Source organism: Zootoca vivipara, chromosome 15, assembly GCF_963506605.1.
Source record: "Zootoca vivipara chromosome 15, rZooViv1.1, whole genome shotgun sequence".
Classification (NCBI taxonomy): Eukaryota; Metazoa; Chordata; class Lepidosauria; order Squamata; family Lacertidae; genus Zootoca; species Zootoca vivipara.
The window spans coordinates 8262461-8285675 of record NC_083290.1 but is presented as its reverse complement, the minus strand read 5'-3'; the positions used below and the strand labels follow the sequence as shown (position 1 = coordinate 8285675).

At 47.0% G+C, this 23215-nt stretch overlaps 1 protein-coding gene across 4 annotated transcripts in view; it reads left to right on the top strand.

Annotated features, from left to right (window-relative positions):
* The first annotated feature begins 496 nt into the window (after positions 1-496).
* Positions 497-23215, top strand: part of AKAP1 (A-kinase anchoring protein 1) — a 40507-nt gene continuing 17788 nt past the window's right edge. Inside the window, exons 1-2 of one of the 4 annotated variants that reach the window (XM_060268536.1) lie at positions 497-691; positions 1657-1758. The gene's annotated coding sequence lies outside the window, so the exon portion shown is untranslated. The other 3 variants (XM_035139254.2, XM_035139257.2, XM_035139256.2) reach the window with 3 other exon arrangements.

Here is a 23215-nt window from a genome sequence, read left to right as displayed (position 1 = left end):
TGTTTGCATGTTTAATGGATGACTATAACTCCATCAAAATTCTCATGCACGGTCTTCGGGGCCTGATCCCAAGCAAGAGTGCCTGATGGTGCGATCTATGCACGTTTACTTGGGTAGGCCTTTTAGGGAAAGTGGGACTTCTTTCGGAGTAAATGCGCACAGAGCCTTACTCTGCAAGGTCTCTTTAAACGAATGACAGCCTCAACGGAGGTCAAACACACCCTGTCAGAACTAACCCCGCCTCTTATTTCCTTGCATGGGGAGGGGGGGCGGTGGAGAGAGAGTAGAAGCATGCTGGAGTTGCGCATGCGCACACTTTGCCCCTTCCTCATGCTCCCTATTCTCGTTCTCTCTTGCCCTCTGACTCACGAGCCCAGTCTGGGGAAGGAGGGGGCGTGGCTTCCCCCTCGCCGTCTCGCGCGAGCTGCGGCCGAGAAGGGGGTAAGCGGGAGGGGCGGGGCGAGCGGAACGTTGAGCGAGTGGTGGGCGGGGCGAGCGGAACGTTGTGTATATCGGTCGAATGTCTCAGCGTTCCGAAAGGCCCGGTCGGGCAGCACGTGGGGGGACGACCGAGGAGCCCGCGGCGGGTGGAGGGGTCGGGCGCGGCGGCAGCGCACGGGGGCTTGGCACCGGCACCGGGGGTGGGACGGCCAGGAGGAGACGGAGGAGGGCGAGCATCACCGGGCGGATCGTGAGTAGCGGCTTTAACTGGAGGGTTAAGGCGCCAGTCCTCATGGGGGAGGGCTTCTTTATGATCAAACACGCGCTTTGCTTTTTGTGGGAGGACAGAGCGGCCGTTCGGGGCCTCCGCTGGATTAAACGAACGGTTGCTCCTTCCCAAGTAGCGATTTTTTTTATTCCATTTGTTGGGTGTTTTTTGCCGTTTTTTCTCCCTCCCGCAACAACTTCTCGACTCGCCCCTGCAGTTGTGCCCCTTTAAGGGTCTTCTGGTCTGCGGCAGTTAGCAGGTGAGAGAGCGCTTAGCTTCGCCAGCCGGTGGCATTTTACACCGAGAAGCACCAAGAGCAGGCCTCGGTTACCTCTCTCCTCCTTCGCCTTGCTCCGCGTTGGCGTTTCGCCCACCCAACCCGTGGCACGTGGTTCGGCCCTTCCTAGTTATGGGCCGCTCTCCACCCCACACGCACTCTCCCACCCACCCTATATTTGTAAAGCGGCGGCTTCTTAGGGGATCCCTTCGCTCGAGCCAAGGCTGGAGATTAACCTTTGTTAAAGCACGGCTCTTCCGCTGTGCTCTCGCTGATTTTGTCTTGTGCATTAAACAAAAAGAAAGCGTTTTATACTGTCCTTCGAAAATTCAGAAAAGTTTTGCACCTGTGATTTTGTTGAACGTGGAGCCACTCCTCCTTGTCCCCAGTGCACTGTCATTAGCCTGCCCTTGGGAGCTCCTCTTTGCTCTGTGGCACTGAAATGTGTATCTTCCTTTTCATGTCTCTATACAGTACTAGCATTTCTCCCCTGCTCCACCTTTGGGGTGGGTGGGTAAGGAGACAAGCTCTTCCTTAATTCTACCCTCTCCTCTGCTCTCTGGGTCCTCCACTCCCCCTTATGAACTTTGAACAGCAAAGCACTATGGAGCTATGTCACCTTAAGTAGGAAACCTGGGACCTCTGGTAAGATTCTCCCTCGTTGTTGCAGGTGGTGTTGTGGCTTCTCTGAGCCCTTGGCTTGTGGAAAGTGTTCATGGCTTGGAGGAACAGGTGCTAGGCCTGCCTGGAGTCTGCCAATGAAGACTCACAGGTCTGTGTCACCTCTCTTATCCCGTGAAGATGCCACTGGATTGAGCCTGTGTGATTTGCTCTGGTTCCTGTTTTTAAACTCGTATGCTGGGTAAACGTTAGGTGTATACTCTCTTGTGTGCGCACACACAATGCACACACACAATGCACATGTAGATAACATGCACACCATACATTTAAAGCATACAGCTTCCTGCAAAGAATCCTGGGAACTGTAGTTTCACCCCTCGCAGTTACCGGGATTGTTTGGGTAAAGCCGTGTGGTTTAAATATACAGTGTGGATATTTCCCTGGTGATAAGTTCTGGTACAACAGCATGCTGAACAAAATCTACTTTTCTGGGTAGCTTTGGTCAAGTTGCTTTTTTCTCCTCTGTATCTGTAGCCGAGGCCTAACTCACAGGGTTGTTGAGTTGCTCTGTGTAAGGGAAATGTTGTGTTAAACCTAGCATTATTGAGTGGCAGGTGGTGTTTGCTGAAGCAAGAGGCTGCTGTTGGCTGTTAACAAGAGCATTCTAGGACTTTCACACAATGGGTGAGAGTTTGGATGGCTTTGAGTTAGGTTAAGATACTTGTTCAGGTCTGAAACTCATTAGCACCCCCCTGCCAAAGAACAACCAAACCATCTTATGCTGCAAGGAGTAAAACTTGAGAAAAAACTAGTGTCTTACTGAAATAGTGAGGTCCTCTCTGACCATAACCCCTCCACCCCAAATAAAGTACAAAACACAGAGCTGGCTTGGGTGTGTTCTGTGAGTGTTTGGCATTTGTTTCAGCTACATGGACTGTGATAATTCCTCTAGAGTAATTGCCACACCTTGTGTCTGCCTTTTCAATTACTTCATGTGCCTTTGCTTTTACACACATACACAGGCAAACACTTTGACAATTGTTGGGAATGAATTTGATTGTAAACACGTTTTTTGTGTGCGAAAAATCTCTGGTGTAACACAACTACATGCTCTTGGCCCTGACGTTATTCCAATGGGAGATGGGGCTCTGGCTCAGTCGGTAGAGCATCTGCTTTGTGTGCAGAAGGTCTCTGGCTTAGACCCCTGAGGCATCTCTAGCTACAGGCATGAGAAAACTCCCTTCCTGAATCCCTGGAGTGCTGCTGCCAGTCAGTGTACACTATACTGAGCTACATGGGCCCAATGGTCTGACTCAGGAGAAGGCCGCTTTCCTTTTTTCCTAAGCAGGTGAATCACCAATTGGACCGATGTGCTTTTTTGGTACTTTTTAATTTATTGCATTCACATCCCGCCTTTTTCCTCAAGGAGCTCAACGTGGCCTACATGGTTTCCCCCCATCTCATTTAATCCCCACACAACCCTGTGAGGCAGGTTAGGCTGAGAGGTGACTGTCCTCCAGGATCACCCAGTGAGCTTAACGGAGATTTGAACCCAGATCCCCCAGGTTCTGCTCTGACATTAAGTCAATGCTTCCCGAACTTGGGGTCTCTAGCTGTTTTTGAACTACAATTCCCATCATCTCTGAACACTGGTCCTGCTAGTTAAGGACAATGGGAGTTGTAGTCCAAAAACAGCTGTTTGGGAAACACTGCTCTAACCACTAGACTGCAGCGGCTCACCGCCTTGGTTTGATTTGCATTGTGATCCACAAATATGACGCCGGCAGATTTGAGAAGAGGGTGCCTTGTGCCCAAGGGCACCTTTTAGGATCTGTTGATCTCTCTGTCGTGGTGACCCTGGCCTTCGCCCTTTGGCTGTGCCCTCTATCAACCTTCCTGAGTGTGGCAGATGAGGAGGGAGGAGGAAAAGAAGTTTCAATGGGACGTGGTCTCCAGCTTTCCTTGTTTGCTTTCGTCCTGTCCTAGGTGAGCAAGTTCCTGGTGCCCGGATCCTCAAGCAAGGCCTATATAGCAGCCTAGTGAGCTCGCTTGCCTTCTAAGAGGAATTGCCCTACTGGAGCTTTCCAGGCATAAGTGGCTGCTGGAGGTCACCCTCCCTGCACTGCTCTCTTCCTCCCTCCCTCCCTGGAGGGGGGCTAGTGTTGAATGGTAACTTGAGAAATGTCACTCACTCTTTCCTCCTCCAGTCCCTCCTCTGCTGGACTCCCGTCTTCTCCCATTGGCTGCTGGTGATGCCTTCCTCTTGCAAGCAGGGGAATGATTAAGCAAACTTGGAGGGTTTTTTGGGGAGGGAATGGAAGGAGCCCAAGAGCCTCGTTTTTTCTGCTGAAGCAGAGACCTCATTCCCCCAACGCTTAGGCGGATTCCTGAAGGAACAGCTGTTTTAAATGGAAGCCTTAAAACAAAACAAAAAATCGTTTTCGAGTGGCTGCCATTGATATGTGGTAGAGTTAGCCATGTGGTCACAGTGAAAGCAAGCATCCTGGGGCTGTTTGGATGGAGGCAGAGGGTGTCATTCTGGAATATTGTGTGACCTGGGATGGCAGCTCCCAAGAGGCAGTGTGGTGTAGTAGTTAGAGTGCTGGACTTGGACCTGGGAGACGAGGGTTCAATTTCTGTCATGAAGCTCAGTGGGTAGTCTGGGGACAGTTGCTCTCGCTCTCTCTTCCTCGGCCTAACCTACCTCACAGGGTTGTTGTGAGGATAAAAAACGGAAAGAGGGAGAAGGGTTGGCACCACTTTTGAGTTCATAGGAGAAAAGGTAGGATATAAATGTAATAATAATGTTATCCCTGATGCTGAGCTGCTGCTTTTACTGTGGTTGCTCCCCATCATATTGTTGCTGCGGGGGCACATTGTCTGGTACAGTGGTACCTCGGGTTACAAACACCTCAGGTTACAAACACTTAGGGTTACAGACTCCGCTCACCTGGAAGTAGTACCTCGGGTTAAGAACTACCTCAGAATGAGAACAGAAATCGCGTGATGGCGGCAGCGGGAGGCCCCATTAGCTAAAGTGGTACCTCAGGTTAAGAACGGACCTCCGGAATGAATTAAGTTCGTAACCAGAGGTATCCACTGTATTTTTTGTTTGTAGCAAAATAAAAGATGTCATTTATATCTCTCATTTCAGGATACAAATTCTCCTAAGGTCACTCATAATTCGCATAATGCTACATGAAAACCACGTTGAAATATCGCAATTAATCAGTATCTGTCCCTATTGGGTAGTTGGTGGTAGATGATCTTTGGAGGGGTAGGAACAGTCCCCTTTGAACAGGAGCACAGGTATAGCCATGGGCAGATCTCTTTTGCCTCCCCCCAAAATGGCCTAGCCATCCTTTGTAAAGCAACTAGGCATTGCGGACTCATGTGGCAGTGAGTTCCGTAGGCTACTTGTGTGTTGCGTGACGAAATGCTGCTGAGTAATGCCGCGCCCAGGTGTTGGGCAGAGGTCTTTCAGTATTGGTCCCATCACCTGGCATTCAGAGGTAGGCTCAATAGGAGTTGTTGGGGAAATTTCCCCCCTCTTGGTTGTTGCTGAACTGCAACTCCTGTCAGCCTCCCCAGCAAGCATGGCCAGTGGCCAGGGTTGGTGGGAGTCGTACTTCAGCAAAATCTGGAGGGCCACAGGCTCCCCACACCTGCTGTATAAATCAATAGCCATCCTGCTAGCCCCCAAGAGTGTTACCCTCTGCGAATACCTTTAAGCCCCATTTGGTGCCACCTGAGTCGGTGGCTGCGCCTGCATCTTGTGGGAAGGGGTTCCACAGTTTCCCTCTGCTGTGAAAAAGTGCTTCCTCATTGTCCATCCCAAATCTCTTACTGGGTGGCACCTAGAGGGTTCTAGTATTAGGAGACAGGGAGGAATAACTTTCAGCCCTATTATGGGGGGCTACATTAGTGCTGTAGCACATGCTGAGTGTTCTGGGTAATGAAATATGAATGCATTTCGGCAGGTTTTAGGGATTTGTCCTTTAGCAGATTCCCAGGCTGTCTTAAAAGTTGCCCAATGCTGTCTTAAATGTTGCAGCCTTAAATGCTGCTCAGATACCATTCCCTGAGGCAGTGGTGTCTTAACAGGCTGTGTTGTCTTTGGCTTCCTTTGCTGTTTATTCATTACCCAAAGCGACTTAAAAGTGATGCAAATATTAAAACCGTGTATAAAAAAACCCCAGAACAAACCTAAAAACACATCCATACACCTAGAAAAAGGCAAGTCGTAACACACCCCACTCCAGAGGCCACAGATAGCTAAAAATCGTCTCGAGTTAAGGGCCAGAAACCTGGGTGAAAAATGCTTTTGCCTGGTGCCTAAACCTAAAACATAGGTAATGATGGCACCGGGGGTGCCTCACCTAAGACAGCATCTCGCAAGTGGGGAGCCACCACTGAAAAGGCCTGTTCTCATGCTGCCCCTCAATACTTGCTAGGAAGAAGTCATTTTTTAAAAAAACAAAGCATGGGTTTTTGTTTTTAAATCCAGCTGGTGAAATTGGAAACCCTACCGAAAGAAAGCTAAATGTAAAAATAAAATACTGCAGTTCGTAGACCAGGGGTAGGAAAACTATACTAGACTCCAACTCCCATCATACCTTGCTGGCTGGGGCTGATGGAAGCTGCAGTCCATCAACAATTGGAGGGAAGCAGGTCTCTTCCCCCCCCCTCACCTGAGAGGTCATAACTGGCACACAGAAATTACATTTTTTTAAAATACTTTTGTCCTGCCCTTTCTCCTTGACACTTGAAATGGGGCCCATGGCTCCCTCCCTTCCCATTTGTCTTTCCAATAAACTGAGAAAGAGGCTGTGTGCCTCTTTTTCCAGCCCGCGACTTACCCTAGCATCAAATGGTTCTGGGAGCCGTAGTTTAAGGGTGCTGGGAACTGTAGCTTCGTGAGAGGTGATACTACAGTTCCCAGCTTCTTTGAGGAGGCGAGTCACCCTGAGATCAAGAGTAGTTTGCTCTACTGACTGAGCTATATTGTTGCTTTTAATGTGTGCATCCCTCTCTGCCTTTAATGCTTATTGTTGTTCTTTATTAAATTGTTATACCACCCTTCACCTGAAGATTGCAACATAAAAGTACAAAATGAAGATGTAAAATACATAATAAAACAAAAGAATAACAGCCTTCCCACAGACACATTTAAAAGATCAGAGAATGGTAATTGGCCAAATTAAAGGCACTGAGGACAAAATATATAGCCAGTTGGTTGCAGGGCAGGCAACGTAACTGCTCGGGGGCCCAACCTGCAGTGTTCCCTTAAAGCAGTACAGTGGTGCCTTGCTAGACGAATGTCCTGTAAGACGAATTTTTCGCTTAAAGAAAAGATTTTTCAAGCGGAGGTTGCCTCGCTAGACGAATTAGTTTTACGAAAAATTCGTCTAGCAAATCGTGGTTTCCCATAGGAATGCATTGAAATTCAATTAATGCGTTCCTATGGGCAAATTTTTTTCCCAGTGCATTCCTATGGGATTCGCTAGACGAATTTTTCGTTACACGAATTTACACGTGGAACGAATTAAATTTGTCTAGCGAGGCACCACTGTATTGGGCTGCGTCCATGGCTTCCCTTTGTGAATCTGGGAACTGTAGTTTGTGAAGGGTGCTGATGGTTTCTAGGGAGAGCCCTGTTCCCTTCACAGAGCTACAATTTCCAGAGTTCCCTGGAAGGAGGCATTGATTGTTAAACCATCCTCTGAAGCCTGCAATTGTTCCTGAGCCTCTGAAGTCAGAATCCCTGTTGCCCCAAAGCAGCTGGCTGTGGCTCAAGTCTTGCAAGAGCCCTATGTGATGTCAGAGCAGCCAGACTAATCAAAGCTGTGAAGTTTAGGCCTTCTATTGGCTCAGAGGGACCTGTAATTGCACCTGTGGCCCATCACACTTGATTAGTTCGCGATCATATCTCTCTCTCTCAACACTTTGCATTCAGTCACCTTGGTTCACCCAGAAGCCTAGACTTCTAACTGCCCCAGGGATAGGTTCTGTGTAGCTCAGAAGCCTGTAGAGTCTTGCATCCAAAATAAATTGATCCCTTAACGTCCCCCTTTAGGTGATTTTTGTTGCCTTGACACTCTCTTCCCCCCTCCCCCCTTGCAAACCAGCAACGTGACTACTGGTAGCAAAGGGGAAGCATGCCCCTCCCTCCTCATAAACGTAAAAAAAAAGCGAGTGAAATAACTTCAAAGCTGAGAGGGGTGTGCCTGATAGAGCAGCTCTGCCCGGTCTGGAATTGCTTTAATGATGTGCTTGCTCTCCGTAGGAAGAGGGGAAAGTTTTTACTTTGCTGCCTGTGTTTGAACTAAGTCCTTGGCTGAGTTGTTACGTGTATAATGTTGCATTTAAATTTTTGTTTTGTTTTTGGAAGATAAATGCTGTACTAAGTTAATCCTAGTTACAGGTAGGTAGCCGTGTTGGTTTGACGTAGTCGAAACAAAATACAAAAATTCCTTCCAGCAGCACCTTAAAGACCAACTAAGTTTTTATTTTGGTATGAGCTTTCGTGTGTATCTGAAGAAGTGTGCATGCACACCAAAGCTCATACCAAAATAAAAACTTAGTTGGTCTTTAAGGTGCTGCTGGAAGTAAGTTAATCCTGTGAGCAGCGAATCTGGATTCTTTGCAGTGCAGTAAATGGGCATAGCTGCCAAGTTTTCCCTTTTCTCACGAGGAAGCCTATTCAGCATAAGGGAATTTCCCTTAAAAAAAGGGATAACTTGGCAGCTATGGTAAATGGGCAGACTTCTCATGAATCTCTCACTTGACGCCTTCTGTTGGTTGATAACAAGGAGCTTTTGTAGGGTGCGGAACCCCAGTCTTTGACTCAAGGGTGTGTTTGCAAGAAGTTTGAGGGTGAGACACAAAAGGCCCTGGGTGCCATAACAACATATCTACCCTACCTGACTTGCTGGGGTCTTATCTGTGCCACCTGAGGTTTTCCCCAGGACAACCTCAGGCTTGTAAATGGTTATTATTATTATTTTTTAAAGGCCTAGAAGCTTGCTCAAAGGGAGATTTAGTAAAATTTACTTTTTGTGGCATCTTTATATAATTTTTCTCTTCCTTTCTCTCTGCACTCCAGTGAAATTGTTTCATTTTCTCACTGGGGCATGCTCTAGGTTATCAAAATGAATTATTTATTTGGATTGTTACGGCAGTATTCAGTTAAGTTTTACTTGGAGTAGAGCCATTGAAATTAATAGGCCTAACATGTTCATAATTTTCAGTGGTTCTACTCTAGAGTAAAACCCGTTCTGTTTTGACATGAATCAGCATTTTGGCTGCATGTGCAATAAAATTTTAAAGCGCATTCGAATCATATTATCTCCCACAAAGAAGCAATCGCGATTTCCTTTAATTTCCTTCTCACAGGGTACAATTTCCAGCAGCCCTGAAATTTTTTTTGCAGTTCCCAGGATGCTATGGGAGAAGTCATGTGCTCCAAATGTAGTTCAAGTGTTTACTATTGGGGAATCCCTATCGCTGCCCAGTAATTTGTAGAAACAACAACAACAGATTTTAAAAGGGATAGTGCAATTAGTGAGTTTGGACCTGCCATTCCAAAAATTAGGTGAAGTCACACCAAAGTCACAATTGGGTTTGCCATCTGGATTCAAATTGGCAGCTGGTGTCCCAACATAGACAACAACTGCTGCTCCTGGTTCAGGAACCCTTGTGCCAGGTTTGGTGAATACATCTTGAGAGGCAGCCTATAGAAAACAGAAAGACAAACCAGTTTCCAAAATGAGCCACATTGGAAACACTGATGTGGGGGAAGTGGCATACGAAACGAGAGCATAAATTAAAATTTATATTTATCGCCCCACTCCCCCCCCCCCGGCTGCAAAAACTGTATTATGTAGACCAGGGTTGTCCCCTCTGATTGTCTGCCACTCTTGATTGAACGTCTTGGGTAGCTGATCTTTTTAATTGGAGAGCGAAGCGGGTTGAACCCGGGATCTTGTGTATGCAGCCAGGTGCTATTCCAATATGTTCAATCTTCCCAGTTTTTTGTTTTGTTTCTTTGCTTTCTTGTTTCCAAAAAATATAGGGGGCAAGTTGGTTTCCCCCCTCCCAATTTCCCCATCTCCTTCCCCACCAAGCTTCACACCTTTAGAACCATCCACTCTTGGAGAATGCATTTGGTATGAAGTGATGCTGGTGTTGGCGGGAGGGGAATTAAACATATTTCAACACTTTTCAGCCTGCTGGGTGTATACCTTTCCTGCATTTTAATTTCTAAACAGGTTGATCAAAGGGTTATCTACCTGGAACTACTGAATAAATAGTTATTTATTAACTTTGCGTTAGTGAAGGAAGTGTCTTGGCCGGTGTTCTGTGCTGCTCACAAGCTTGCATACTTATCAGCACAAGCAAACAGAGGGTAGTGGTAGAGGTGATCTTTTGTTGGCTGCCTTAAAGCTAAACAGGAGTCCTTGGGTACGAGACAGTCTGTGATGTGTGGTGGAACACGTTTTCTTAACAAATGATCCAAATTCGTTTCCCCTGTTGCGATACTTCTGATTCTTCTATTCTCTAATTTTCGAAATGCAGGCTTTTAGAAAATTAGTGGCAAAACAAAACAAGTGCAATACTAATAAAACAGGGCAACTAGAATGGAAAATAGCCATAGCCAAACTTGACAGGAAAGTGTTTTTACCTTTTTTTCCCCTCTAGGAAGAACCCGCTTCTCCAGTGCCTCAAGCTTGCTAAAATTAGGCCTGCCAAAATGGTCTACGTTGCTTTCCATTCCCCCCCCCTTACGCTCTATATTAAGACAAGTGGGTAGCATTGAGTTGCCATGTCTTAAAATATTCAAAGTCTTCCAATAAAAGGAACTTCCGAGCCTTGAATCGGAATATAACATTTAGATCTCACTGACAGCGCAATCCTGCGGCTGTTTATTTTGAAGGCACTGTGGCTTATTTATATGCCAATTATTCCCAGATAAGCGTGTGTAGGACTGAGGTTTAAGTGCACTCTGCATGGAAGGCTTCCTAATAGAATCTGTTGATTCATCTACCTCTGGCTAATTGGCAAAACATTTTGCGATTCAGATAGCACCAAGTGTGAAATGCCGTAAGTCTGCTGTTAGTTTTGCTTACGAAATATAAGTTGGATCTCGGTTCATTCTTAAGAGTCGGCAAAAACTTCCCAGTTCTAAATTTCCTGGTAAGTCCACATCCCTGGGGGTAGTCCGTTCCCCAAATGCAGCAAATGCCTTAAGCAGCATCTCTTTTATGTCAACTGTGTACAAGTGCTAACTTATGTGGGGTTTGTGGGTCCCAGCACAGTGGTGTTCCTGTTATCCATGATGGTCTGAATCCTAGGATGTAAAAGGGAAGATGGCATGACCGCTGTGAAGAACTTTGCCACAAAGTATGTCCCACCTATTGGGATATTCAGGACAGGTAAAGGGAAGTACTGCTTAGCACAGTATGTGGTTGATGGTGTTCAAAATTAGCTAGGCACATTTTGAACTTGGCTCTTAGCCATTTGCAACCAGGTGAAGATGCCTGACGCCTCCACCTCTGGATCCCGACTGTTTTTCACACACCATACCATCTCCTGTAGAATTTCTATTTTATCTGCACAATCAGAATGAATTTCAGGAACCAAAATGCTTTCTTTGTGCAGCCTGATCAGGAGCAGCAAACAATGTTATCCGTCTACTTCATTGTTGTCACTTGTCTTCACTTGCCCCCACCTCACAGTTGTGAAGAATATTCTTACATTATGAGTGGTCTGTGTCACTATTAAGAAAAATCATATACGAAAAAATACACATGCAGACTGTCCCTGGATAAAGTGACTTTTCTTCTTTAACTTCTCAACGTTCTTAACACAGCTCAAGGTTGTCATATTGAACTAGCCAGATGTTTAGCCGAAAATCTATCGCAGTCAGTCCATCCTTTGAAAAATAAGACTTTAGAGCCATCTTGCCCCAAAATGGTGACTAGACGGTCCTTTTAGGGTGACTGCTACCTTGGTTTAAGGAGCAATTTGACCCTCAGCTTGTATATCTGAGTTTCTAACACTGGAAGTTTCAGAATTTGCTCCCATGGGATGTAGTGATGGAGACCAACTTGGATGACTTCAAAGGGGGATTAGGCAAATGTGTGGAGGATTGCGTTGATGCACTCGCTGTGTGCTGCCTCCAGTGTTGGAGGCAGAACATAGCACACTGGCGCAATCCTCTGGGTACTAGTTGCTCACAGTCATGAGTGGGGTGTGTGCTGTTGCACTTGGGTCCTTGTTGTGGGCTTCCCTTTGGGGCATGTGGTTGGGCCACTTTGAGAAGAGTGGATTAGATGGATCTCTGATCCAGCAGGGCTCTTGATATGTTTTTATTGAAATGAGGGACCTGTTGCAGGACTTCCATCTTGCCCCAGCCTTGACTGTTGGCCATGTTGACAGGGGCCGATGGGAGTTCAGCAACATCTAGAAGGCCACAAGGTTCCCCCCACTCGTTGTTGCAATGCTTTGCCGAAAAAGAGACTGAATACGGCTGATACCCATCTGGAATCATCTTATCCCATTTCTTGGAGGGAGACTTCCTTCTGGACAAGTGAAAACACGATCCTCTGCTTGGCTCCTCCCCCCCCCAATGCACGGGATGGGCATGTAAATCATTGACTGTGCCTAGACTCGCAAATATTTCTAGAATTTTTGCAAATTGCCATTTTTTTCTTGTCGGGTGCCACATGGCCCAGCCCTAACTGAAGATGCCTGTGATTGAACCCAAGACCTATTTTCAGTAGGTTTTTTTTTAAAAATAATCCTTGTTTCCATGTTTGTCTCGCTGTAAGATTTGTCGGGACCCAGTTTCATGCGAAAGCAGTATTAAGAATCTGTTCCTTCTGTCTTTAGACAGCTTTGCTTGGTTGCCTGGTGGAGTTTTCTTATTCTCCTTACTCTCCTATTCGGCGTGCTCGCATTGTGGGAAGGATGCTTCTAAGTCAAGGCAAGGGCTTGGTTTGGTAGTAGTAATAATAATATAATAATAATTTATTATTTATACCCTGCCCATCTGGCTGGGTTTCCCCAGCCACTCTGGGCGGCTTCCAACCGAATATTAAAAACAGTACAGCATCAAACATTAAAAACTTCCCTAAACAGGGCCGCCTTCAGTTGCCTTCTAAAATAGTTGCTTATTGCCTTGACATCTGGTGGGAGGGCGTTCCACAGGGTGGGTGCCACTACCGAGAAGGCCCTCTGTCTGGTTCCCTGTAATCTCACTTCTCGCAATGAGGGAACCGCCAGAAGGCCCTCGGTGCTGGATCTCAGTGTCCGGGCTGAATGATGGGGGTGGAGATGCTCCTTCAGGTATACAGGACCGAGGCCGTTGCTGTAGCCTTGCCTATTTCTGGTGTAGCATGGGATGTATTTTGACACAAATCTGGCAGTGTGCACCAAAAAACAACTGAGACTAGATGCATGGTGACTGGTGACGACTTCCTAAGCAGGGCTGAGGGGAAAGGTCAACCAGACATCTACGCTGATTTTATGCCACAGCTGGAGAAGCTTGTGGTGGAGGTGCGGTAGACTGTTGCTGGGTTCTGAAGCTCCATCTTCTTTTGATACAGCTTACTCAACTTTGCAGCTCATGATTGAAGTTGTTAGCCCAGCAGCATCTGAACACAGCCACAAGTTCTCCATTATCAGATGGAACTTTGGTCTGAGCCAGCTGGGTCCCTATTATGAATGTCTCCTATTTTTCCCACCCATCTCCTAGCTCCAGTTTCTTTTAAATACATGAATGAAGCCAATTGTGAGCATTGGGATTTCATGGTCCATTTAGCTGCTCGAGATGCATTAAGGACTTTAAGCTTGTCTTGAGCTTGTCCTTCTGGATTGGTGAAGAAAGCTGCCTTAAAAAATAATAATGCTCTGACTCACTTCAACTTCATCAAAGCTGTCGACAGCTCTGGGAACCCTGCATTGTGTTCTGTATTCAGATGGCTGGTCCCAGATAACAGAGGCTCGTGCCTTGCCAGAAACACTTTTGGGTTTCATCTCTAGTGAAAATAAAAGTGTTAAATTGTCATCATCATCCTTTTTTTTAAATTACCTTCTAAGCAACCTTCTCAAGGTGATTTACACCTAAGATTATTGAACTAGTTAAAATTACAAAACCAGATACATTTAAAGCAAGACTGAAACCCTAACAAGTAGATGCTTGTGGCAAAGCCCCCTTTATCCACCTGAGAAAGCTTGTCGGAACAGAAATGCCTTCTGTTGTTTCCGGAATAAACTTGGCACTTGATTTGTTTGCTTTGTGTGTGCCTCCTCTCACAGTCTTGTGAGTGCAGATAGGATCACCAAAAAATCAAAACTTCCTCGTTCTGGTTGCCTCCACTAATCACTGCAAGTCTTCCACTGATATAACAATCTTTCCCAAACTCTGGGTTCTTGGAATATTTGAAGATGGAGATATGGTGGTTGTTGCTGTTTAGTCGTGTCTGACTCTTAGTGACCCCATGGACCAGAGCACGCCAGGCACTCCTGTCTTCCACTGCCTCCCGCAGCTTGGTCAAACTCATGTTCGTAGCTCCGAGAACACTGTCCAACCATGTTGTCCTCTGTCATCCCCTTCTCCTTGTGCCCTCAATCTTTCCCAGCATCAGGGTCTTTTCCAGGGAGTCTTCTCATGAGGTGGCCAAAGTATTGGAGCTATGAGGTGGTCCAAAGTATTGGAGATATGGTAGCCATCTTCAAATATCTCAAGGGCTGTCACATGAAGGAGGGAACAAGCTTGTTTTCTCATGCTCTGGAGGGTAGGACTTGAACCAATTGCTTCAAATTACAGGAAAGGAGATTCAGACTAATCATCGGGAAGAACTTTCTGACAGTAAGGGCTGTTGGGCAGTGGAACGGTCTCCCTCCGGAGGTTGTAGACTCTCCTTCCTTGGAAGTTTTTAAGCAGAGGTTGGATGACCATATGTCATGGATGCTATAGTTGAGATTCCTGCATTGCAGAGGGTTGGAGTCGGAAGACCTTCAGTGTCCCTTCCAACCTGACAGTTCTATGATTTTAGTGCGTGACCAACATGAGAGCCCTGCTGGATCAGGTCCACCTAGTCCAGCAGTTGACTTGCCACAGTGACCAGCCAGTTTGTCTCTAGAAAGCCTGCAGGCAGGGCTTTGAATATGGCAGCCCTCTCCTCAACACTACTTTCCAGCAGGTGACAATCAGAAATGTCCTTGATGTGAATATGGAAGTTCTATCTCACTGCTGTGGCTAATAAATGTATCAGTGGTTCTCCACCGCGCTCTGCCAAGTCATACCATTGTCCCATCTAGCCCAGAATTGTCTACACACTGAGATCATCTGCTGACTGATTTAAGTGATTTGCGCTTATCCCCTCCTCGCTATGTTTGGGCATCTAATGGTGGTTTTCTGACTGAAGTAGGTGGTCAGCCTTGAGGTGATGGAGCCTTGTTTTCAATAGAGATACCCTTCCCTTTACTTTCCAAGGTGTGACTGCAGCCCCATTAAAGCAGTAGGCCTATTGTATCACTTTTAGTGCCGGGGCTCAGGCTGCTGCGTGGAAGGATGAACATGTTGAACTTTTTTTTTCTACCAGCCCAATTTCTATGGAGGTTTCTGTTTAAATTGCAGCAAATGCAACAGTCTTGTGGTAGCCTTTTAAAGGCAAACGGGTTTACCGCAGCCTCGGCTGCCGTGTTTGCTGTCCTCCATTGCTGTCTTGGGTGCTTCTCCTTGTTTGCTTTAATGCCAGAGTGCTTTTATTTGTATAATTCAGGGCAAAGTACACCTGATTCTCGGTTTAGTCCCCAAATAATGCTGTTGTTGGGCACGGCCTGCGGCTCACACAGTCAGTAGCAGGGTACAAGTTCAGTGGCAAGAGTCTGGCTTTTTTAATTTAAAAAACCCAAATAATTCTCCAGCTTTCCTCCATTTTACAACCCCGTGGCATGGGTGCAGTGGTAGCATCCTGATGTCCTGGGCAGCAGCTGAGCCTTTCTCTCAGAGAGCCAGTGTGGTGTAGTGGTTAAGAGCGGTGGACTCGTAATCTGGGGAACCGGGTTCGCTTCCCCGCTCCTCCACATGCAGCTGCTGAGTGATCTTGGGCTAGTCACACTTCTTTGAAGTCTCTGAGCCCCACTCACCTCATGTTTGTTGTGGGGGAGGAAGGGAAAGGAGATTGTTAGCCGCTTTGAGACTCCTCCGGGTAGTGATAAAGCGGGATATCAAATCCAAACTCTTCTTGTCACCTGCTTCACCCTTAATAGTGTCTCTCCCACCTGGGAACCATGTTTTTCTGCCACAACTTGTCTCTCCCCCCCCCCTCCACCCATCTACTAATATGTGCTAAGACCTATTTTATGTGAGAGGAGCTCAAATGGTGTTACTTTGTTTTCATTGCCATTTTGCTAAGCGGTTGTAATTGCGAGGGCAGAGCTAGCCTTAGAATTCTGGATTCGAATTCCTGTTTCATGTGCCTCCTTGTGATAGTTTTTTTAATGAAAATACGTGGCTCGTAAACATTTAAATCAGGCACCCCCAAACTTCGGCCCTCCAGATGTTTTGGACTACAATTCCCATCTTCCCCGACCACTGGTCCCGTTAGTTAGGGATCATGGGAGTTGTAGGCCAAAACATCTGGAGGGCTGCGGTTTGGGGATGCCTGATTTAAATACTGTAAAAAGTAAAATCTTTGCCTCTGAACTTTTCTGGGCAAGGGCTCCATTTGTAACACAATCCGCACTTCAGAAGTGGAGCCCAACTAATTTCTCCCTGCCTCTCTTTTGCTTCTCCCCTTAATGTTGTCAAAGCGGCTGAAGTTAGCAGTGCTTTGTGCTGGTTCGATTGCATGCAGGTGATTCTCCAGCTGCCCAACTAGATACCCTAGAGAAAGATCGGACTTTGTTCTCTGACCTTGCAAGTTATTTGTAGCTGCCTAGTTGTTCCAAAATATGGATTCACCCGAGAAATAGGAAGTCCGCTTCCCCCCGAAAAACATAACAAAAACTAGTGTATCAAGTTAGTTTTATCTCTTCTGGAATCTCCAGCTTCTGTGTGGGCTTATAAGGCAGCTCATATGCCCTTTGGCTATTTTTAGCGTGGAAAAAATTTCCCGGCCCCTGTGACTTCAGTTTTTAATGCAACTGGGTCCTATCCGGCATGCCTCTTCACCCTGGTGGCTGCATTCCCTGACACTGTGTCGCACATCCTTCTAATTCCACTGCATTACACAATTATATCGTTATGCGATTAGGGGGAGAAGGCTGTGAAATTTTAAAGGTGCTTCCTATTGAGAATCTTCTCTATGCCCACTATGTTGACCTCTTGCTTCCTTCTGGGGTTTTAATTTCTTTTTCTTTTTTGCTCCTCTGGCTCTCTTGGTTTGACCTACCATCTCATCACTGAGGACTAGAAACTTGGTGTTTTATGCAGTTAAATGCAGAGTGCAAATAGCCTTAATCCAGGGAGGGGAAAGAATACAAACATGTTAATATTGCACTATTGTCTTGGCACTTTTGTGGTACAAATGCAGTCTTGTGGCATCCTTCTCTCCTCTCCCATTCCAAAGCCCATGAGCTGTCAGGGCTCAACAGGGACTAGTTTCTTGGATATTTTCACCTCTCAGTTCCAGAAAATACGTAAGCCCCTTTCTCTCAAACTCCTGCCAAAGTTCCTCGAAAACTTAACGGTGGTGTAGATAATCATTTTCGTCTGTGGACTTTGTGAATGAGAGCCAAACAGTGTATGCAAAATTCATGATATTGATCTTCTTAGTTCAGGGGTCACCAAAGGCTCATGGACAAATTTGGGTTTTGGAGCAAGTGTTTGGAGCTTGCTCCCTTTGGTCACGTCTTTCACCTTTCCCCCAGATCAGTTCTTTCCCCCAGAAAGAGGGAAGGATTGCACACAGGCATACGAATTTTGCATTTCTGCACGTTCTGTGTGAAAGTCAGAATGAATAGAATTTCCGAGCCCTGATAAGCCTATAGAGCTGAAAGAGGAGGAGGGAAAGAGCATCGCTCTCCCAACTTCCTCCCTTTTTGTGTAATTTTTATGGGAGAAAAAAGTAACCACCCTCGCCACCAAAGGAGCAGCGAGTTTTGAGGGGAGGCGGAGCTCAGAAGCTTTTGGGGCCCTCGAGGACACTGTTGTGTCTACAGAAAGTGGCGCTGGTGCCTCCTTGTCCTAGTGTTTGGGTTTTAATTTAAAAGCACTTTGATGGGTCTGACCTGAATCCAGGGAAGGTTTCATCCCTTTCACCCCAGGAGATAATGCACCAGCAAATGGGTGTTCCACGAGTTTGTGCATTTGCCAAGTGCAGAATCCTCGAGTCTACTGATGAAACTGGAATCCCATCCCAGTCTTGGGATTCATGCCAGCATGTGCAACACAGCAGCTTGCCATGTATGTGTGTGCTGAAGTGAACATCAGCCAACTTCTTCCCTTCTCAGATCTTAGGCAGAGCTGCTCTGTCCGCCCCTTAAAAACCCTGTGCCGCTAGTTTGTTTCGGCCCTTATATGGATCCGCTTTACTGCAGGGTTTGTCCGTTCTGGAGGGGAGCTGTGCTTATTGATTCTGCAGCACGTAAAGGAGGAATTTGGGGGAGAAAAAACCAACTTCCTAAGAGAGCTGGTGCTATTGTGCCCACCAAACCCAATAATAATAATAATAATAATAATAATAATAATAATAATAATAATAAATTTCTTATTTATACCCCGCCCATCTGGCTGGGTTTCCCCAGCCACTCTGGGCGGCTTCCAACAGAAAAATGAAATAAAATAATCTATTAAACATTAAAAGCCTCTCCAAACAGGGCTGCCTTCAGAGGTATTCTAAAAATCTGGTAGCTGTTTTTCTCTTTGACATCTGATGAGGGCGTTCCACAGGGCGGGCGCCACCACCGAGAAGGCCCTCTGCCTGGTTCCGTGCAACTTGGCTTCTCGCAACGAGGGAACCGCCAGAAGGCCCTCGGCGCTGGACCTCAGTGTCCGGGCAGAACAATGGGGGTGGAGACGCTCCTTCAGGTATACTGGACCGAGGCCATTTAGGGCTTTAAAGGTCAGCACCAACACTTTGAACTGTGCTCGGAAACGTACTGGGAGCCAATGTAGATCTTTCAAGACCGGTGTTATGTGGTCTCAGCAGCCTCTCCCAGTCACTAGTCTAGCTGCCGCATTCTGGATTAGTTGTAGTTTCCTGGTCACCTTCAAAGGTAGCCCCATGTAGAGCGCATTGCAGTAGTCCAAGCGGGAGATAACCAGAGCATGCACCACTCTGGCGAGACAGTCTGCGATTTAGTAGATGTGAGCCACGTGTTCAATGTCTAGCGGACACATTTTTTTTTCCAGGCAAAAGCTGCAGGCATCACAGGAAGAGTATATTGCCAGAAGGGTGTGTCTGAATCTGACCCAGTGTGGAATTTCAGCTCATTGCCTCAGGTGGGCATGGGGAACAAGTGGCCTTCCAGATGTTGCTGAACTACAACTCCCATTATCCCTAGCCATGCTCTCTGACACTGATGGGAGTTGTAGTTCAGCAACATCTGGAGAGCCACGAGTTCCCAACACCAGACCTAAGGGAATTGCCTACTGGAGGAGGGAGCAGGGGACTTTCCAAGTTCTCATTGAGGTGGTAAATCTGTATCTAGGAGAAGCACTTTCACCCTTGCTTTCTACATGCAGGGATATATATATATATATATTTGTTGCCTTAGAGAGGAGTATTCCTACACACTCCTTGACCACTGTGATTTAAACTTGGACACAGGTTTTCCTTCTCCCGGTGCTGTAATTAGTTTACTCACCTGGGCGGATGGGAACCTGTTGTTGTACTTCAGCTCCCATCAGCCCCAGCCACTAAGTTCGGTGATAGGGATGATGGGAACTGTAGTCCAACCACATCGAAGACCCACAGGTAGAATCCTAAATTGTGGAGTTGGAAGGGATCCCGAGGGTCATCTATTCCAACCCTCTGCAATGCAGGATGCTGTTAATGCACTCTTGAGTATCATTGCATGTGAATTATACCCGGCACTTGGAATTTTAAATTCCCTTGTAAGGAAGGGTGTTTGGAAGGCAGGGAGAAAAGCAGCACCATAGGGGAAGAGCAGAGGCTGGCACAGGGCAACACAGCTACTTCTTGGGGAATTGCAGCACCTTTTGCATGCATATAGAATCCCACCCCTGCCCCGCCCCAAGTTTCTAGTCCTTTTGTGGGTGATTTCTAGTGAAGTTTCCAGAAAGTTGGCTGAATAGTGAACTGGGGAGGTATCGTGAGTGTCTCTGTTCCTTGCCCACCTCCCTTAATTAGAAACAGAGCATATGCAGTGTAAGTTTTCATCAGAGCAGGGTTGATGAATCTGTGGCCCTCCAGATCTGTGGCCCTCCGTCAGCCCCAGGCCAGCATGGGAGTTGTAGTTCTGGCAGCACCTGGAGAGCAAGTGGTTCCCCACCTTTGCCCTAAAAGTCTTGGCACTCTCTTGTTTTTGAACACCTGCTGCCTCTTGTGTCCTCTTGCAGTCCTGAATGCAAATCTGCGCTTTGCAGAACCGACTGTTATTAGTGTCCAATCTTTTTATTATTAGAGATCTGTTTCATGCTGCTGACCATCGTGATTAATGGAACCTCCATGTTCAGTGGGAGAATATATCCGAAACTCAGAAGGTGTGTGTGTGTGGGGGGGGCAGCAATGGGAGAGGGCTGTTGTCTGTCTTCTCCGCTTGTTGTGTGTTTCCTGGAGGTATGAGATAGCTCAGTTGGTAGAGCACGAGGCTCTCTTAATCTCAGGGTCGTGGGTTCAACCCCCACTTACGGCAAAACATTCCTGCGCTGCAGGGGGTTGGACTAGATGACCCTCGTGGTCCCTTCCATCCCAACAATGCTATGATTCTGTTATATCTGGCAGACCAGTGAGAGAGAACTGATGATGAACTAGAAGGATGCCTGCCTGATCCTGCTGGGCTCCTTTCAAGTTCATGCGCTGTGATGTACTCCCAAGCCTTCAGCTGCAGATGGTTTATAAACTTAAAGCTGCTTTAGCTCTTCTTCTTTTGGTTGCTCAGTTTTATTCCCAGCATCTCCAAAGGGGGATGGGTAAGTGGGTTGCTTTGCTCTCGAATGCTTCATCACACATAAGGGGAGAGCCTGGCTTTGGCTTCTGAGAACCTGAGTCCTGACAAAATTGCTGAAAAAAGCCCAACTTTGATGGGTGATTTACAACTGGGAGGCTCTTGTGTCTTGGGAATCACCAGTCCTCATGGCTCAATGATAAAAATAAAAATAATAAACTGGAATGTTGCAAGCAATTCTTTTTTAAAATAATAATACCGGTAATAATAATAAAAGCCGAGATTGTTCCTCCAGCAGCTAAGACCAGGGCATTGCACCTGCTTTGTCTCAATGCAGCCGCCTTCCCTCGCCCTCCTCGCATGCTTCGGGTGCCTCGCACTCAGCTTACCTTCTGCTTTCTTACTTCTGGAAAGTGTCCTGGGTTCCCCTTGGAGAGACCTCAAGATGCCATCATCGTTAAATGGCAGTAGAAGAAATCCCTGCAGATTTTCCTCTGCGTGAGAGAGTGAATCTTTTTGGAAAACTCTGTAAGCACATTGTCATCATAGCCTAGTTCCCAGTGAAGTGGGGCAAACCTGTGTCTGTGCTGTACCCCTCCAGACTTGTGGGTTGGGGAGGGCAACAAAGACCTCTTCCCCCGCATGCAGAAAAAGAGCGGGTCAGGCTCTTTCCCCACATGCAGGCTTTTTGCATGCGGGGAGTGTATGGAAGATCGTTCTGACACGTAAGCCTCCCCGCTCAAAGTCTGAGGGGTACAGCCGGGACACAGGCTTGCCCCCACTTCTCTGAGAACTAGACCTCGGAGCTGATATTCTTGGTTATACACTTCCAACCTTGGGAGGACAAGTCCGTGCCCTTGGAGACACCCACACTCTGCTGGCTGCCAATGTAAACTCTGAGAGTGTTCTGCAGCAAGCAGCTCTCTGAATGGGCAGCTGTTTACCCCTGACATTCCAGCCACAAGGCCTGCAGATTCTCCTCTGTTAAGGTAAGGAATGCCAGCCTTGTCTTTTTATAACTCGAGGGGAGCTCTTGCTCAAGTAACAGGTTGGGTAGAATACAATGTGAACCTCAATTTTTGTCATCTTGACGCTGGAATATTCCTATTGGGCTAGACCCGCTGAAATTAATGGGCATGAGTAAATTGGGTCCATTAATTCCATTGGGTCTTCTCTGAGTAGGACTTGGCCCTGATTCTCATGAAGGCAGGGATTTCCAAATTTATTTTAGATGGCAGCTGATGCACAACAGGTAGACTGCGTTCCCCTGTTGTTCAGCCTGCCTTGTGCCATACAGTTTGTTGTGCAACATTCAGTGCAACAAAGAGCACTTGTGTGTGTGTGTGTTGTTGTTGTTCTGTTCTATTGTGGATCTATGACGAACATCTCGGATGTACAGTATGTTGCTGTATTTGAGATCCTTATCTGCAACTATAAACATTTTTGCTCCTGTAAACCAAAAGAGAATAATCGCCATGTGATCTTTATGACCTTGAGGTCAAAATGAAGATCAGGGGTTACTGGGCAGAGCATGGGGTGCATTTGAGAAGGAAGATCATAGAAAGGTGACCAGCATGGTATATCGAACCAGGTGTTTGCAGCGCAGATTTTCTTCCGGCGGGTGATTTCCTCTGCTTGCTTATGTTGACGGTGCATATTTCATGGTTAAAGGTGTGGATGCATGTTGTCTGTGATTCAAAAGAAGGAGTCTAAGCATTCAGTGGGGCTCAGTTATGCGGGGAGACAGGGGGTTCCTTAATACAGTGGTGCCCTCCAGAAGCCATTGGACTACAACTCCCAACATCTCTGGCCTTTGGCCACGCTAGCTGGGGCTGATGGGAGTTGTAGTCCATTCACATCCATGGTTGGAGGCAGTGTTCTTCTGGATAATGTTGGTTGCTCGGAATCGCAGGTGGGGAGAGGGCTTTTGCACTTGGGTTTCTGCTTGCGGGCTCCCCCTTGGGGCATCTGCTTGGCCACTGTGACACTGTGGCGTAACCCAGCAGACTCTTCCTGAATTACGTAGGCCAGTATGTTGACTATTTCTGCTTTAATACCCACTTTTAGGCAAAACACACCTCCTAGATCCTTCAAAGCATAGCAGCTAAACCGACTGGGCCACTCTGACCCACTGCAACTCATTTTTATTTCCATTGTTAATTTGTAGGCCTCTATCATCATGTTGCTTATAGGGACCCAGGTGGCGCTGTGGGTTAAACCACAGAGCGTGCCGATCAGAAGGTCTGTGGTTCGAATCCCCGCGACGGGGTGAGCTCCCGTTGCTCGGTCCCAGCTCCTGCCAACCTAGCAGTTTGAAAGCATGTCAAAGTGCAAGTAGATAAATAGGTACCGCTACAGCGGGAAGGTAAACGGCGTTTCCGTGTGCTGCTCTGGTTCGCCAGAAGCAGCTTTGTCATGCTGGCCACATGACCTGGAAGCTATACACCGGCTCCCTTGGCCCATAGAGTGAGATGAGCGCCGCAACCCCAGAGTCGGTCACGACTGGACCTAATGGTCAGGGGTCC